General features: G+C 34.6%; 1 pseudogene; it reads right to left on the bottom strand.

Annotated features, from left to right (window-relative positions):
- Positions 1-4939: 4939 nt before the first annotated feature.
- On the bottom strand, positions 4940-10808 carry LOC143606819 (uncharacterized; annotated as a pseudogene).
- Between the last annotated feature and the right edge of the window lie 8636 nt (positions 10809-19444).

Genomic DNA, 19444 nt, shown 5'->3' with positions numbered 1-19444 from the left:
ACAACTTAGGGGTTTCATCAGATCTGATATTGATTTATTCAGATTAAAATTTTTTTCGTCACCAACTGACACTGAACTGAACCGATCCGAATTCACAAATGTCTGACCGAACCGAATTCAATCAAATAAACCGGTTAAACTGATTTATTCAATTTATTTGGTTCGTTTAGCGAAAAAGGTGTAAACAAGCCGAGCTAAGCTTGGCTCGTTTCAAGCTCGTAATAAAATGTATATAATGGGCCAGAATGGGTCAAACTAAAAAAAGATAAGGATTGAAACGGGTCAAAACGGATTGACATTTCTTGAGTTTTTTTATTTATTTTTTTTATGTAACGAAACGGAGGAAACTTTTTAGTTTTTTTACTTTTTTAGTTTTTTATTTATATTTCGAGTTATGATTTTTTAATTATTTTATTTGAATTTTTTAATGAGGGGCTTCTGAAATCTCAACCCCATTTTGACCCATTTCAAAAACCCTTCATTAAAAAATTCAAAAAAAAATAATTAAAAAATCATAAATCGAAATATAAATCAAAACCTAAAAAAGTAAAAAAACAAAAAGTATTCTTAGTTTCGTTTTTCCCGTTCCATTAAAAAAAAACCTTCAAGAAATGTCAACCCATTTTGACACGTTCAATCATTTCTTTTTTTAGTTTGACCCATTCTAACCTATTCAAATGGGGTCACATTTGCCACCCCTAGTTTTTTTCAAGCTCGGGCTCTGCTCGCTTATTACTTATTAAATAATTTATATACGTTTCTAACTATTTTTACTTATTTTGAGGAAAACTTTAAACGAGCCTAAGCTCAGCTCGTGCAGTTGTGTAGTCCCTTAAACAAGCCTAAGCTCGGCTCAGCTATGGCCCGGAGAGCCTACACGAGCTTCCCATGCAATACTCAAGCTCGGGCTCGATAACTAAATGATTTATTTAGCCCTAAAACAAATGTAGCAAATTAAATACTTACTGTTTATGTGGCCATTGTTGAAAACGACATCGTCCTTGTCGTCAACATGAAAATCAGTGTTGAAAAACTCGAGCAAACTTTTTCCTTTCTTCCGCTTATTATTATTATTATTATTATTATTATTACCGTCGGCGTTACTTTTTCTTGAACAAGACCTATCCGCCATTTTTGCTCTGGTTTTCACAATAATGATTTTGAAATAAGATGGAGATGCAATGAGGGTTTTGTTTTGCTTTCATTAATATAATAATAACTTTTATGCATTTGCCGATAATCTCAAGCTTTAAAAACAAGTTTCAGCGGTCCCAACTTTCAACTATTTTGTTTCAATAAACATCCGTTAAAAAGCACTTAACACCGTTAGTTTTTTTCCAAGTTTCAAACCGATGTTTTAGGGTTTTTGATCGAAAGAACGATACGACTGATGTAAAACTTATCACGAAATGATAATTCAAATGACTTGATTTTTTAATTGGAAATTCAAACACCCGAATTGAAACATTGTTTCGTCGCTTGGATCATCGTTTAGTGATAAGTTTTACATCAGTCGAATCGTATCGTTTTTTCGATCAAAAGCCTTAAAACATCGGTTTGAAACTCGGAAAAAAACTTAACGGTGTTAAGTGTTTTCTAATGGAGGTCCATTGAGACAAAAATAGTTGAAAGTTGGGACCGCTGATAGTGATTTTTAAAGTTGGGACTATTATCGACCAATACATAAAAACTGAGATTATTTACTTTCAATTTGCCTATAATAATATAACTAACCGCTGCTCAAAATAATAATAACAACAATAATAATAATAATAATAATAATAGTTAGTTGTTGGTTTTAGCGAAAACTGAAATTTTGGTTTTTGAAATTTTGAAAATGCTGGGTTTCAGTTCTCATGGTTTGTATTCGGTTTTGCCAATTGAGTTTTAAAATTTTTGGGCTGAAAATACTGCATTTGGGTATAAATCTGTTTGTTAGTTAATAAGTTTTTTTTTTGAACGGCCAACGAATCCTTAAAATGTGTCACTGCCTCAAGATACACTCGCCTCCGAACCGGGGAAAACCCTCACCTAGGGTTCATGCTCGGTGATCACTCGCCCGAAGGCACGACAGTGTAGTGAGATAAAACTCGTTCAGTTCAAGGACATAACTGGTGAGCGTCGCTTACTCGCCTAGTCTCACATCATCACCAGGTGTCGCCGAAACTAAATAGTGGGAACAAGAATCGAACCTGGATGGCATTGAATAGTGGGTCTCTTCGTTACTACTCCACCCCATTTCATTGGCTTGTTAGTTAATAATTAACTGGTTATTATACATTTTGGTTAAAATATTTGAGTTATATATTTATAAAATTCTTAAAAATTTACTTTAAATAAAAAATAGAAATGAAAATCTATAAATTAGGTTTGGTTTGGTTTTTTTTGGTTTTTATTACACACGAACAAAACCATAAGTTTGGTTTTCACAAAACATAAAACCAAGTTGTTGGTTTTTGTCACATACACTTTTTTATAAAAACTTGTACACGATAGTGAGGTATCAAAGTACCAAACTACACTTTCATTCTAGCTTTTGTCATCGTCACGAGTTCAACGAGAATGTAGCTATTTCAATTTTACGTATCATTCAAAGGATCAGTTGGATCAAAATTTATTTTGGTGGAAACAAGCTCCATAACATAACCACCCATGGCTCTCAAGTCTCGACCGATATTTTACAACTAGACGGGTCGTCGTAGTCTGTTCGAGGAACTAGAATTTTTCTATTTCTATTGGAGGGTCACAAATAAAAATTTCTTTTATATTCCTTAAAAGATTTTGTTATTTCAAAAGAACCTAAATGTTTTTTTTAAAACAACGCGACGCTCAAATCGAATTTACTCATAATTCTACTTCATGGTTCACAATGGGGTTCAAACTAAGGGTGGCAAAATAAACCCAAATGGGTTGTTTTTGGGTCAATTTGGATAATTTTTAAAATTGAGATGAGTCAGGATGGATCAAAAGAATTTTGCAAGAATGTCAGGATTGGTTGGATAGATGCTAGTGACTTTTGGTTATAGGTTAGAATGAGTTTGTTTATAGGTTAGAATGAACTAAATAAGCTTTATTCAATTTTATTTCAAACAAAACCAAGCAACCGAATAGAAACCGAGAAATCAAAACCGAAACCATTGAAACTGAACATATACCGAAACTGACCAAAATGAAAAAAAGCAAACCGAAGCTAAAAAAGAAACCGAAAAAAACCGAACTTGAGCCGAGACGAAACCGATTTTTTTTTTTTTATGAGGAAGATGGGAGAAACATTTTAGTTGTTTTACTTTTTTGCGTTTTCGATTTATATTTTTAATTATTATTTTTTTATTAATTTTTTTGAGGGATTTTGAAAACCCTTTATATTTTAGCATTTGTCTAGTTCAAGATGGGGTTAACTTTACCCATCTTGACCCATACCCATCCCTAAACGAATAAAAACCGAGAAATCAAAACCGAACAAAAACCGAAAACATTGAAACCGAATAGATACGAAACGTAAAAAAGCAAAAATGAACCGCAAAAAACCAAACCTGAGCGAGACGAAACCGAGTTTTTTTTTTTATGAACGAGGACGACCGGGGGGGGGGAGACATTTAGTTATTTTAGTTTTTGCGTTTTTTAATTTATATTTCATTAAATTTTTGAGGGGTTTTTAAAACCCATTGCATTTCAACCTTTACTTGGGTCAAGATGGATTAACTTTACCCATCTCGACCCATACCCGTCCTAACCCTCTATTTTAAAAATCCATCCTGACCCCAAACCCATTTTAACCCATCACCCAAATCCAATCCAACCCACTCATATTGCCACCTCTAGTTCAAACATCAAAGGCTCGGACCTAAAGAGCGCGACATCATTTAACAATCAAGATATCATTAGTCAGCGCTTTTTTCTAACGATTTTAGTCCAATAGCTTGGTTTCGTATCAATAAACTTCAGCCTATTAACCTCATCCAAAATTTTTGTTATCTTTCTATCAAAAGACCAAAATACCAATACCCTTGGGTGAACTATAACAAAAAACCACTTGGTATTTTTTTTAAAATATGTAAAAAATACATAAAGCCACATACCACAGCCACCGGTCACCTCTGTCGACCTAGTTTCCACCGCCGCTTACCGCCTCATATGAAAATCAATTGAAAGCAGTCGGCAACAAATCAAGCTTTGTGGTCACTGAAAGTGTTGATGTCTCACTTTTTGTAAACCCATTTACAATCAACGCCAGTAACCGAGACACTAGAAACTATAACATCCTTTTTTTAGCTAACAAACATTAATATCTTTTTGGTCATGGCTTAACGCCCACTCTATATAATTGCTGGCAATGCTAAGCGAGGACGGTTCAGTATGTGGAGAACGGTAGTGGCACGGCTAGTTGACGGTTTGAAAGGAACTCATTTTGCGGTTCAGTGAAAATAAAGAGGGCTGTTGTGAGGATGTGGGAGATAATACCATAATAAGAGACCAATATACACACCATTAATATACAAATATATGCACATTCCTTAAGGAAAGAGGTAAGGTTTGTCTACATCTCACCCTCACCCTCCTAAGTCCTAAGACACTAACAATAGCTTCACTATGGGTGAGACTTACCGGTACGGCTATACACACATCCACATGGCCACATGGAAACCATAAATATACACGTCCACATAAAAAAAAAGCCAAAAACAGCGCATACACACTTAAGTGAAAATACAAAAAGTCCATAAAAAGCCTAAAATTTATATTCATGCATACAAAATAACTTAAGCAACAACTACTCCTACCTCTTAACAGAATTTTAGTGAACTAAAAACAAACTTGTTTACCTAACAATAGATTACACATAGTTAAAAGAGACCCGACACAGCATGCTGGCAAAAAACGAAAGGATTGATAGAAAATACCAATTACGCTCTGGTGTCAGTAATCTTCAGCATGACTGACTGACTACGCTGATGCTTCTTTTCCGGTTTCATCTTCATCGGCTATTTTTGTAAGTTCTTCCTTCACCATGCATTTTAAGGACACCTTTCTTGGCGTGAGATCGGTATCGAATTGCTTATCTGAAATAAAAAGTCAAATGTAAAAAACCGAGTGGTCAAACTACTTAGTACTGTAGGGGCATTATAGTCAAATGTAAATATGGGTGTACGGTATTTATAATTTTATGCAACTTTCTTTATAATTCTTAAGGTTTCTATCATCGCATACCCAAAATTTAAATACAAACAACCCTATACGTGCTTTAATATACTTAATTATATAAAAAACCTCTATGTACAACCTAAAAAAGCTACAAGTAAGATCTCCGATGCACAAAATCTGCCAATGTAAACTGATGTTAAAACAGACTGACGTCAAAATGTGTAAATGTTGGCTATTTAAATTTGAAATGTGGGTAAATGATTATAATTATAACTTACTTATTAAAAAACATTTAAATTTTTTATGAATCTAAGCAAATCCTTTAGCTTAACACATTTGACTGTTAAAGATAAAAAACACCGCACAAATCAACCTATTTGCAAAATGGGTCGAAAACGCAAAACTGTAATGTTCCAAATGAAGAGTATAGAGTGCTTACTAAGCAGTTTGAGAATGTCGAGAAAGGTTGCCTGCAAAATAAAGACATTGCTAGTTAGTTTTAAAGTACTAAAATGAAAGTCAAATTTCTTTCAATGAATTAACGTAGGAGATTCTCACCGTATTGAAATCAGCTTCTTTAAGGGTCTCATGTATTGCAGACCTAAGTTCATCGTCACCAGGCTGTGGCTTTGCCTCTTTTGGTGTATCCTTTTCTTTCACAGCTTTTTTCGCTTTATAAAAACCAAGTAAAAGGTATAAATGGTATATATCACATGCAATGAGGTTGGTTGCTAGAATCAGTAATAAATTGTAGCTGGATTTCAGCTTTGCACCTAATATATATGTATGCACCACATGACACGGGACAGATGATGTGACATTTAACAAGTGTTTTTAAATATAACTTTAAAAAAAGATAATTGTTTTTAACTTGTAAACAGATGTATTTTCTTATTATTTTCCACATAAACGTCTTTTGAATATGTGGAATCTGGAATCTGACGTTGCGGCTTGCGTGGCTAACTGGCTATGCAATAACCAGTGCCACATTGACAAGCAACAATTTACATGTGGTTTCACTTGCAATGAGATCGGTTGCCAAATGTGGTAATAAATTGCAAGTTAAATTTCAAATCTACGCCTGATTTAATATAAATATGTCACATGACATATACTTTGGCATTTTACAAATATTCGTAACTTTAAAAAGGTAACTTTAACAAAGCAACTAAATTTACCAGTTTTTTCTTTGGAAGCAGATTTTTTGGAAGTTAAAGTCTTGTCATCAACCACCGGATCTTTTTTTCTTCTTGGAAAAAGTCTTTGTGGGAGGTTGACTTTCACTTTCATCCTTGGATTTTGACTCAACTGTGGTTGGAGTTTTCTTTTGAGCATTAGATTTCTTTGGTGGTGGTGCTTTTTTGGATTTGGTTTTTGAAGCTGATTCCGTCTTGGAAGAAGATGTTTTAGAATCCCGTTTGCGCTTCTTACTGTTTTCTTCTTCTTCTTCATCTATGGATTCAGGATCAGACGCGTGTTCTTCACTTTGAGATTTTGCAGACCCGCCATTCTCGTTCTGATGCTCATCATCTTCATCCTCATGTTCTTCTTCTGAGTCTTCGGTCTCAGAAGTTCCCTTTTGTTCTTTATATGCACGTTTACTTTTCTGCTTTCGTAAAAACATACACAAGATCGCTATAAACTTTCAATGTAAAGGCATAAACAGGGTGTAAAACCCTGCATACTGTCAATGAAAAAGCAGTTATGTCCTCAAATATTTGCATGACTGATTCAGTCCTCCATTTTTTTGTCAACTTAAAAGTACAGATTTTGCGGTACTGTTTAGTGATTTAACCACTTAAAAAGTAAAAGTACATAGGTGACCAGTATGCAGTTTTTTCACAAAATAAAACCAACAGATCATAGTGCCACTTCAATAAAAGCGGAATTTTTTTCAAGATAATCATTTACAAATAAGAGAATGTACCCTTGAAGAGTCTTTTGAAGGTGTAGCCTCAGGAGTTGATGCGCTTTTTTTGTTCACCCTCTTGCGTTTGCTGCCTTTGCTTGACTGAAGAACATGCTTTATATAAGAGCATTTCCAATGAATACACTAAATATTTACACTATTTAGCATAGAAAGAGCAATATTTTTTAAATATGCTTACACCAAATTCATTTCAGCTCCAATGAATGCACCAAAATTTATAATCATATTCTTTTACACCAGGTAATTTACTCTATACACCAGTTTAGTATTTTTGGTGCATACAGTGGAGACGGCCTAAGAGATGAAAAATGGTATGCAAACAACTTTTGGAGTTAAGGCTGAATTGCTGAAATGACGGACCTGTTCTTTCTCTGCGAGCAGCTCACTAGTTGTGGCATGTGGAGCCAACAAAAAATCTATTAGTTTTGCAATGACATCTTCCTGCATGCAAAAAAATAAAATAAAAATTATGTCACGCTGGTTTTACCACAAAATCGAAATCAACAGGCAACTATTATTATGAAAACTTTACTGCAGATACTTAGGATAAGAAAAGAATCAAACAAACCTTCTTTGATGTGGTTCTGGTAATTGATATGTCAAGCAGATCACAGAACTCAAGCAGCTTTTCCTTATTGAGCTTGTCAAGCTTCTCATGCACTTTAGCCTTTTGTTTTTCCTACAAGAATAACATATAAAAAAGTTATAAATCATTCGCAACAAGTCAACAACCAATATGATTATGCAACAATCGCCATTTTTTACTCGCTTATAAATGGATGGGCTGGTTTGGGTCATGCTTTATCTCTGATGCATCAAAACAGGTCAAATATAAAAACCATCTTAAAAGGAAATGAGCTGCAAAACTTGCAAAGAGGATTTTGTAATCATAGCTGATAGTTGACAACTTGACATGCTATTTCACTTATATAGATTTAGATTTTACATGCAAAACTGTTCTACCCAACCCTACACATTGCAGACCATGCCAAAAATGACCCGTTTTGACCTGTTACACAACCAGTCCATCTTTCCACCTTTGATCAATTACATTCCATAATGCACAAACACTGCATATCTACAGTGAGTCCTTTATCACTATCATAAAATTTCTTACCATATTTAAGCATCATAGTATGTACCTTAAATATAGTATATCTACATGCACATATGAATCTTGACAAGTAAAGGTTTTGTGTTTCTCACATTATTTGACATGTAGTGCTCCTACGCTTATCCAGTTAAAATTCAAGGCAGGAAAATGTTTTTCACAAGGGTGACAAAAGCAAGAAGTTACTTTTACCTCATTTTCATGCCAGACAAAACCAGAAAACCGCAGTACATTACTCTTGATTTCTAAAGCCTGCAAGTCAAACACAATAACCACTCGGTCAAAGGAGAAATAATATGTGAAGAAATTTTCCAGTGTGAAGAAAATGAAGAGCCATTACATCTAGAAACTCTAATGACGCATGATAACAGAATCTTAAATCTAGATTGAGTCCATTAAACCAAAAAGGTTTGCAGAACCTTTAGCCGAAGTTGTTTGATGATAGTTCATCATCGATGCTGTTAGGTCTGTACCAACGGATTCAAATAAGTAGCAAATAGGTCGAACGAGGTAGAAACAGTCACAACACAACACAAGAGTGCCTTCCATTTTGAGAATATGCCTAGTGAACACACTTTATACACAAAAATGCTAACTTTATTTTGAGAAAGCAGATATGCATACACATAAATTGAAGCTCAGTTACCTTTCCTCTCTTTACAAATAAGATAGTATGGAGCAGCTTAAGTGTCTCATCAGCCACCTTCTTCTTGGATAACTTGAAAGCGACTGAAAAGTAGAACACGCTTTAGAGCCATAAATGGGAAAAAGGTTAAATAAAAAAAACCTTCAATCTCCAAAAACGACAGAGAAAACTTCAAGCTAACTAGAAATGTTAACAAAATCACTGCTATCTTTTTCGCAGAACAAATAAGTACCCAATTTGATCAGAGATGGAACTTAACACACGAAGTCTTCCTTTTTCAAAGTTTGACAAGTTAATGGTTAAAACTCTACCACTCTACACTTGGTAAAATAAGATCTACCATATATGCTATATCTTCATGAGGAATAAATATAAATGATGTGATGGTTCGTGATTTTTTTCCAACTTTTTCCCAGGCAGGCGACTGCTAAATGCTATTGTTTAACAGAAGACAACAATAAAATAATAATTAGATGATAGCGCATTGCACACAAAATAAGTAACAAAAGACCAGAATTCTTTACCAATTACAATGCTGATTTTGTTACTTATTTTGTGTGCAATGCGCTATCATCTAAAACTTCAGAAACAATAACAGTGTCAAGTCATCCTTTTGTGTTAAGGTAACACAAAAGGATGACCTACATAACTAAAGTTAAAGCGAACGCAGCACCAAAACTTCAGAAATAATAAAAAGGAAAGATGAAAAACTTATATTTTAATAATAATTGCATGTATGACATCAATATACTAATCACAAGTGAGTGAAGATCCAAAAAAATTTCCTAGATTATGAAAGGTGTTTCCTCTTTTCAACAGGTTGACTAATCTTTACCAAATAATATATAATAATGTACAAAAAAGGGTATCACAAATTGTTAAATTAAAATGTGGAAAATGCTAAGCATAACCCTCAAGGGAACCATAGCATGGTTAATTTTAATCAACTATGTAAACATATAGTTTACAATAGGGATAACTTCATAGAATAGTAACCTTAAATTTGTTGTGGAGCACTCCTTTTTAGACAAAAATAGCCATATGGCATATGTCCATTGTTACCCATATCACTAAGGGTTATGCTTTAATTAATCCCTTACAATTATTGCAAACCAAACTAACTGTCAGAAGCAAAAGTTAATCAAATAATGCAACGTCAGCATCAAAGGGAAAAGACATTAACACATTTAGAACTTTACCGTTGGGGATATCTTTCAAAGCCGTGCCACGTCCCTGCATGGCATTATAACATGTATGTTAGTCAAAAAGGAAACAGCGTGCTTCTACAATTTAAGATGTAAACGACAAACAAAATCTTAAAAGTTCCTTAATACCACCTTCTCAACTTGAAATTCCTTGGCGGCGTCCAGCTCAAAAATTGCAACCAATCTTTCTACAGATTTCCGCTCCCTTACCGGTCGATCAATAATTGGAGCAACAGGAGTCTTAAGCTCATCATTCTTCTTTTTCTCATCAGTTGTCTTCTTGTTTTTGCTTTTTTCTCCACCACTCTTCTTTGTTGCATGCTTTTTTGATCCCGCCTCTTCTGAATCAGCACTTTCAGCAACTTTATCATCATGTTGCTCATCTGCGTCTCCCGCGTCATCAACTTCCATTGCATCACTCTTGGCTTCTTCTTTCCTTTCATCTTTTTCGTCTTCCTTGCTATCAGTTACCTCATTCTCTTCTTTATTGTCAACTTTGTCTTCTTCAGTTTTTTTATTGCCATCTTTGACTTCTTCAGTTATTTTATTGTCATCTTTTTCTTCATTTTTTTTATTGTTACCTTTTTCTTCAGTTTTATTATCGTCACCTATGACTTCTTCAGTTTTATTATTCTCATCTATGACTTCCTCAGTTTTTTTGTTGTCGTCTTTGACTTCTCCAGGTTTATCCTCAGTTTTATCACACATCTCCTCAGATCCCTGCTTCTTCCCACCATTGCCAGATTTAACCGGGGACTTGGTTCCATTATCCATCGGCCTCGACCATGTTTTCATCGCCCATAACTGAAAATATCAAACTAAAACCAACCGAACATCAGAAAGACAGAAATCAACCACATATAAGCACCATAACACTCTTATAGACAACATCTTTAAGCCAATTACCAACAAACCTTACACAGTTACACATACAGTCATACACTATGGCATACAACTACATCCGGCCTTATTTGCGAAGTATCAACGTGCTTTCACACGTTTTTACCAATCAACTAAGAAATTACACAAAAAAGGAAACCTAGTTTCAATTTATATACCAACCATGACAACATTTTGGTAAAAACACTTTGCTATGATTGTATAATAAAAAGCTTCATAAATAGACTGCCATAAAGAAAAAAAAATATTTATAAAACCTAAGCTGTATAAAAGCTTGAAGTACATTGTTATTATGTTCAATTAACCTCACTTAGGTTTTCAGCTCTATTACTTAACATGCACAAATGCACTCACACAAAAACCTAATTCGCATATCATTCCAAACCTAAAATCGGCACATCTGATTCAAATTAGTGAATTATGCTCACCGACCAACAACGAAACAAAAATTAAGTACGCAGATCAATCAATTCAAAGTTCAAACTAAAACTTCGAATGTCACATAATTCACAAAAATTACAAACCCTAGGTAAACAATGCAATTCATACTGTCCAACTAATCACTCACAACAGTAGCAAGCAAACAATTGATGTAATCACTAACTTAATTAAACAAACAGCATGTAAAATAACCTAAGCTGTACGAATTACTTAACATGCACAAATTCACTCACATCGAAACCTAACTCGCATATCATATTAAACCTAAAATCAACATATCTGATTCTAATTAGTGAATTACTGAATTACACTCACCGACTAACACACAAAACACAAATTAAGAACACGTAGCAATTAATTCACAATAAAACTTCATATATCCACCTAATTCATAACAATTACAAACCCTATGTAAACAATGCAATTCATACTGTCCAACTAATCACTCACAACAGTAGCAAGCAAACAATTGATGTAATCAACAACTTAATTAAACAAACAGCACGTAAAATAACCTAAGCTGTACGAATTACTTAACATGCACAAATTCACTTACATCAAAACCTAACTCGCATATCATATTAAACCTAAAATCAACATATCTGATTCTAATTAGTGAATTACTAAATTACACTCACCGACTAACACACAAAACACAAATTAAGAACACGTAGCAATTAATTCACAATAAAACTTCATATATCCACCTAATTCATAACAATTACAAACCCTAGGTAAACAATGCAATTCATACAGTCCAACTAATCACTCACAACAGTAGCAAGCAAACAATTGATGTAATCAACAACTTAATTAAACAAACAGCACGTAAAATAACCTAAGCTGTACGAATTACTTAACATGCACAAATTCACTCACATCAAAACCTAACTCGCATATTATATTAAACCTAAAATCAACATATCTGATTCTAATTAGTGAATTACTGAATTACACTCACCGACAAACACACAAAACACAAATTAAGAACACGTAGCAATTAATTCACAATAAAACTTCATATATCCACCTAACTCATAACAATTACAAACCCTAGGTAAACAATGCAATTCATACGGTCCAACTAATCACTCACAACAGTAGCAAGCAAACAATTGATGTAATCAACAACTTAATTAAACAAACAGCACGTAAAATAACCTAAGCTGTACGAATTACTTAACATGCACAAATTCACTCACATCAAAACCTAACTCGCATATCATATTAAACCTAAAATCAACATATCTGATTCTAATTAGTGAATTACTGAATTACACTCACCGACTAACACACAAAACACAAATTAAGAACACGTAGCAATTAATTCACAATAAAACTTCATATATCCACCTAACTCATAACAATTACAAACCCTAGGTAAACAATGCAATTCATACGGTCCAACTAATCACTCACAACAGTAGCAAGCAAACAATTGATGTAATCAACAACTTAATTAAACAAACAGCACGTAAAATAACCTAAGCTGTACGAATTACTTAACATGCACAAATTCACTCACATCAAAACCTAACTCGCATATCATATTAAACCTAAAATCAACATATCTGATTCTAATTAGTGAATTACTGAATTACACTCACCGACTAACACACAAAACACAAATTAAGAACACGTAGCAATTAATTCACAATAAAACTTCATATATCCACCTAATTCATAACAATTACAAACCCTAGGTAAACAATGCAATTCATACGATCCAACTAATCACTCACAACAGTAGCAAGCAAACAATTGATGTAATCAACAACTTAATTAAACAAACAGCACGTAAAATAACCTAAGCTGTACGAATTACTTAACATGCACAAATTCACTCACATCAAAACCTAACTCGCATATCATATTAAACCTAAAATCAACATATTTGATTCTAATTAGTGAATTACTGAATTACACTCACCGACTAACACACAAAACACAAATTAAGAATGTGTAGAAATTAATTCACAACAAAACTTCATATATCCACCTAATTCACAATAGTTACAAACCCTAGGTAAACAATGCAACTCGTACGGTCCAATTAATCACTCGCAACAGCAACGAACAAGCAATTAATGTAATCAATAACTTAATTGAACAAATAACATGTAAAATCACCAAATCCTTACGTAAATTAGCCTCACTTAGGTTTTCAGCTCTATTACTCAACATGCACAAACGCACTCACACAAAAACCTTCGCATATCATATCAAACCTAAACTCGGCATAACCGAATCCAACTACAGTCACTTAATTCACAATAAAACTTCATATATCCACCTAATTCATAACAATTACAAACCCTAGGTAAACAACGCAACTCGTACGGTCTAATTAATAACTTAATTGAACCTAAAATCAACATACCTGATTCGAATTACACTCACGGACTAACACGCGAAACAAAAACTAAACACGCAGAGTAATCAAACAAAAACTACACAAAAGCATAACAATTACAAACCCTAGGTGAACAATGCAACTCGTACGGTCCAATTAATCACTCGCAACAGTAACGAACAAGCAATTGATGTAATCAATAACTTAATTGAGCAAATGATGTGCAAATTCAACGAAAGCTTACGTAAATTAGGGGTAAATTGAAGCTAATTTGAGTTGGTTTTGAGAGAATCGGAGCGTATAATGTGATGTGATGTGAGCGCGAGGGGTATTGGACTTGAAATACGGATTTTAAATGAGTTTATTTTGCCACGTCATATACGAGACACTTGGGCGGGTTGGGTTTATCCAGGTGCTTGCTTTGATGGATGGACGGATGACATAATAATAACTGGCGGGCAAATAAATCGGTTAACTGAATTGATTTAAAAATGGAATTGAAACTGAATCGGTAACGGTGGGTTTGAAATAGGCTTGTAATTTTTTTCATCAAAACTGGTTTCAAGCCGGTTAATCGAACCGAAACCGATCGTAACTTGGTCAAAAAACCAGTTTCAACCCGAAGTGAAACCGATCATAAACCGGTTTTGACATTTGTTGACCAAACAAAACCGGTTTCAAGCCAAACCGGTTTTGAGTTTTAAACCAGTTTGTGCACCTCTAATATTGAGTAGTGGTGTACAAATAAACTGGTTAACTAATCTGATCCAAAACTCGAATCGAAGAAGAGCCGGTTTGAAACCAATTATGTTGAAACCGGTTCGGAACTTTTTTTTTACCGGTTTGTAATTTTCTTCACCAAAACCGGTTCCAAGCCTGGTAGCTGAACCAAAACAGGAAAAATCTGGTCAAAGCCCAAACCGAAATGAATCAAAACCCGAACCGAAAACGACTGTAACGTAGTCAAGAAACCGGTTTCAACCCAAGCTGAAACCGATCATAAATCGGTTTTGACTTTGGTTGACCAAACCGAACCGGTTTCAACCCAAACCAGTTTTGAGTTTTAAACCGATTTGTGCACCTTTAATATTGAGTACTTCAAATTAACGTTATTGGGGCTAGGGTTGGCTTGTTTAATCTACACTGAGCTCGAGTTTAAACTTGGCTTGTTTCTATCTCTATATTTCTAAACCTGGAGCTCAACTTGTGAGTAGTTTTTTAAGCTTGAGCCGAGCCGACTCGTTTACTATTTATTAATTAACTTTTATATATTTATAATTTTTTGCATACATATTTTTCCAATTATCATTCATGTACAACATATATTATATTATTTAGTTATTTTTTTCGTAATATTGAAAAAAATATACCATATATATATATATATATGTTATAAAAATTATATAAGTAATAAGCTCGTGTAAGCTTGCGAGCTGGTTCGAGCTTGATAAGTGAAGCTCAGGCTCGAGATCATTGTCTAAATGAGCTTATTTTTAGGCTTGGGCTCGTTTAAATTCGGTTTAATTATGCTTTTTCACAAATGATTTCAAATAGCTCGCCAGCTGCTCGGCTCGTTGCAAACCTAATTATTTCAAACTAGTTCTTCTACCCGGCGCGTTGCGCCGGGGCAGTTGATAAAACTCTAGCGTTGGTAAAACCTGAGTGTTACGATGATGAGTCGACGCGAATTCGGTTAGTATCAGTTATGTTCTTAGGGTATAGACATCGTTGGTAAAGTTTGAGTATTAAAACCCAAAAAATTAATTCGTCAATACGATAGAAATACTAATATGTAAAAAAACAAAATATTTAAAACGATATTTATTTGGTCGGCAAACCCGGATGGTGGAAAATACAACCGTTGTCGTTCTCGGTCATTGTGGCAGTAATTCGACGTAAATTCAGTCAGTTTTGATTACGCTCGTTACGGTACTGGAGCTAAAAAAAATAAATATGAAGGTGAACTGATGGCCAGGGGGCGTTGGATGGAAAACTTGCGTGTTGGTAAAACCATAGCGTTGTAAGTCACAGGCGTTGAAGAGGAGAGTCTACTCGAACTTGGTCGGTTTCCGCTTGCTTCATTATGGCACCGGAACTAAAACAAAAAAATTAACATTCAGTCGATTTCCCTTACTTTCGTTTTGATAACTAAACTAAATAAAACAAAACGAAAATTATGAACTAATACGGTGCCGCCAAGTGGCCCAATAGGGCATTTACGGCACCAAAGTTCTATTTTATATATATTAGAGTATGTCAAATATATTGTGGGGTGAGCACGAGGGGTATCGGACTTGAAATATGGATTTTAAATGGGGAAAATTCCTAAAATAGCCCTTTTTAGAAAGAGATTCCCAAAATAGCCCTTTTTTCCTTAGAATTATTTAAAATTTGGACTACCAATACGCTTTGAGAAAAGATAATAATATAGGGGTAGCAGGCCAAATTTCTAAAGAAAGTCGGGCAGGAGACGATATTTGAGGAAATAATGAAGGTAAAGTCCAATTTTTTTGTAATCTTGGAGCAAAAGTTCAGATTTTTTTCAAAACTTTTTTTTTTCAAAAAACGTCTTGAGAGACTGTTTTTTTATATTTCCTACATTTCCCGTCCATATTTTCAAATTTTTAAAAAAATAAAATTTTGACAATTATACCCTGAACCACCACCACCACTTTGAACCACCACCACCCCATCGCCTCCGGCCCCACCCCATTGCCACCACCACCACCACCACCACCTTGAACCACCACCCCTAAAATTCCACCCTTAAATCAGAAGATTAGTTATGAAAACATGTACAGTAAAAAATATTAATAAATAAAATATACAGACTTCAATTACTTTGATCCACAATAACACGTTGAAGTTCCCAACTAATAGCGACCATTCGTTGAGGAAACAAACACAGACTTTGATATAACTTTGGGAAGTTGAACGGGATAACTTATCTGATTTAAAACTTTGGTGGTGGTTAAAGGTGGTGGAGGTGGCTATGGTGGTAGTGACGGTGGTGGAGGTGGCTATGGTGGTAGTGACGGTGGTGGTGATGGGGTGGGGCCGACGGCGTCGGTGATGGTGGTGGTTCAAGGTGGTGGTGGTGGTTCAAGGGTATAATTGTTAACAATTTATTCTTTTAAAAATTTGAAAATACAGATGGGAAAGATTGGAAACATAAAAAAACAGTCTCTCAAGACGGTTTTTTGAAAAAAAAAAATTTGAAAAAATCTGAATTTTTACTCTAAGATTACAAAAAATTTGGATTGTAACTTCATTATTTCCCCAAATCTCGTTTTCTACCTGACTTTCTTTAGAAATTTGGCCTGCTACCCCTATATTATTATCTTTTACCAAAACGTCTTGGCAGTCCAAACTTTAAATAATTCTAAGGAAAAAAGGGCTACTTTGGGAATCCTTTCTCCAAAAATGCTATTTTGAGAACTTTTCCTTGTAAATGAGTTTAATTTGCCACGTCATTCACGAGACGCTTGGCAGTTATCCAGGTGCTTGCTTTGATGGATGGACGGATGACATAAGTTTGCTTGAAATTGACGGTCAATGTTTGACTATTATTATTCTGATGCCAAATATAGTAAAGCTAGTAACAAGTGCCAATTTTTTTTATAGATTATGATAACGAAAGATTTAAGCTATGTTTTGTGAGGTTGTCAGTTTAAATCCCGAGTTTACTTGGGTTTTCGTTCTAATATGTGTTACGACAGAGAATTTTGCTCTTGTGGTGACACAACAACTGTTAAGTGACAGCCGACGGTATGATTTTTTAGGAGGAACATCCAAGCCAAACTATGAAGCCAGCGTAGGTCCGGTAAGACAACATAGTCTGGCCGGAGTGGGGCAACAGTACTCCCCAAATTTGAGGAGTGCGATGGCATAACACAAGAAACTCGTCTTTCAAAATAAAAAAAGCTATTCATGAGCCACTCGAGCACGTATTGATAAAAAAAAACCTCAAATAAAACTCGCTTAATTATTGAGCCTCGTTGAGCTTTCACGAACCATGTGTATTTTTAAGTTTTATCTCTTTTGAACTTTGATTTACTAATTTCACACTGTACGACTGAGCTCAAGTCAAACTTTAGGTTTTTTTAAGGTACCTAACGAGCTTAAGTTTTTTTTTCTTTTTTTCAAAATATATAAAAATAATTAAAAAAGTATACAAACTCATTAATCAATAATAGTCGAGCTCAAGCTTTAAGAAAGAGTTCGAAATGATATGAGCTTGAGCACTCATAAGTCAAAATAAGTCGAGCTCGAGCCTAACCGAGCACAGGCTTGGCTCGCTTGCACCTCTAGCAACAATGAAGTTGTTTCATATACATTATAATAAAAAACTAGTTTACCTCGTTCTAGGCCTCAAATTTTAAAGGATTCTTAAAGATGGCCTTCGGAGATGGCCCTGATAATCAATATACAACTCACTATCTAGTTTACCTCACACTTACATATACACGTCCACATAAAAAACAAAAGCCAAAATCCACACACCATATGAAAGTATAAAATCCAATAAAGCAAAAAAGATAACTACTCAGGCAAACAAAATAACTTAAGGAAAACAGGTTTTTTTGTGCACTAGCTAAAAACAACATATTGCAAATCATTAAAAGACACCCAACAATGCATGATGGCAAGAACTAAAAGATTAGTAGAAAATGCCAATCATGCCTTCTATGTTGTGGCGAGTCTTGTCAATTCTTCGTCTTCGTCGACAATGGAGTCAATTGTCACCTTTCTTGATATGACATCGGTACTAAATCGCTCACCTAAAGTAGAAAACAAGACACCATATATCCAGACTGTGTTTAATTGCCCGAAAGAAACTACTTGGCAATGTATGGGTATCATGACCAAACATCTAGCCAGTTAAAACCTTGGTCATAAAAAGCGCCCGACACACTAAGGCGATAGAGTCATCAAAAAGGACTCCCAACAATATTTTTCGACTTTTATTCTTTACTTTTCTAATAGATATATTATGTTAACTATGAAAACAAAAAGTCAAAAACAAACTTATGATGATGAAAATCTGATTGAACTATATTTAATAAAAGTTAATAAGAAGATATTATAAATCTATGTAAATCCTTTCACTTAACCCATTTGACTGTTAACGATTAAACACCGCACAAATCGATGCATTTGCTAAACGGATCGATACTAGCAGAATGAAAAACTGTCATGTTCCAAATGAAGAGTGGAGACTGGAGAGTGCTTACCAAGTAGTTTGTGTAGGTCCCTATTCGGGTGGATCTAACAACGTCTTTGGATCAACCGAGCTTAGTGCTAGCGGAAATCACACTAAGCCACCTAAGCGGTCTCGGATCTTGAGATGCTATTTTCTATTAGTTTGAGAGAAGAAGAGAGAGAACCGAGAGAGAAAAGAAGAGAGTTACAAAAGTTTTCTTTTTGATTGAGTTACTTCAAAAATGAACCCCTTTACTTCTCATGGCATGCTTCCTATTTATAGGGAAGCATGCATGAGAAGTAGATTACATCATATACCCAATGGGCTCTACAACTTATTTCTCTTGGGCCTATTACATTCAATATTGACAACTAAAGTCCGAAACACATAATTACAATACAAAAGACTAAAACAAAATGGGACTAACAATCTCCTTTAGTCTTTAGTATTGGAACCCGTCGGTGTCGTAATCCAGCCAGCCGTCCTCAGGTAGTGGAAGTTCAACAACTCTTC

Source organism: Bidens hawaiensis, unplaced genomic scaffold (genome assembly GCF_021521415.1).
Source record: "Bidens hawaiensis isolate Kalapana, Puna unplaced genomic scaffold, B.hawaiensis_p1.1 tig00077412_1, whole genome shotgun sequence".
Classification (NCBI taxonomy): domain Eukaryota; kingdom Viridiplantae; phylum Streptophyta; class Magnoliopsida; order Asterales; family Asteraceae; genus Bidens; species Bidens hawaiensis.
This window is presented reverse-complemented; position numbering and strand designations above follow the sequence as displayed.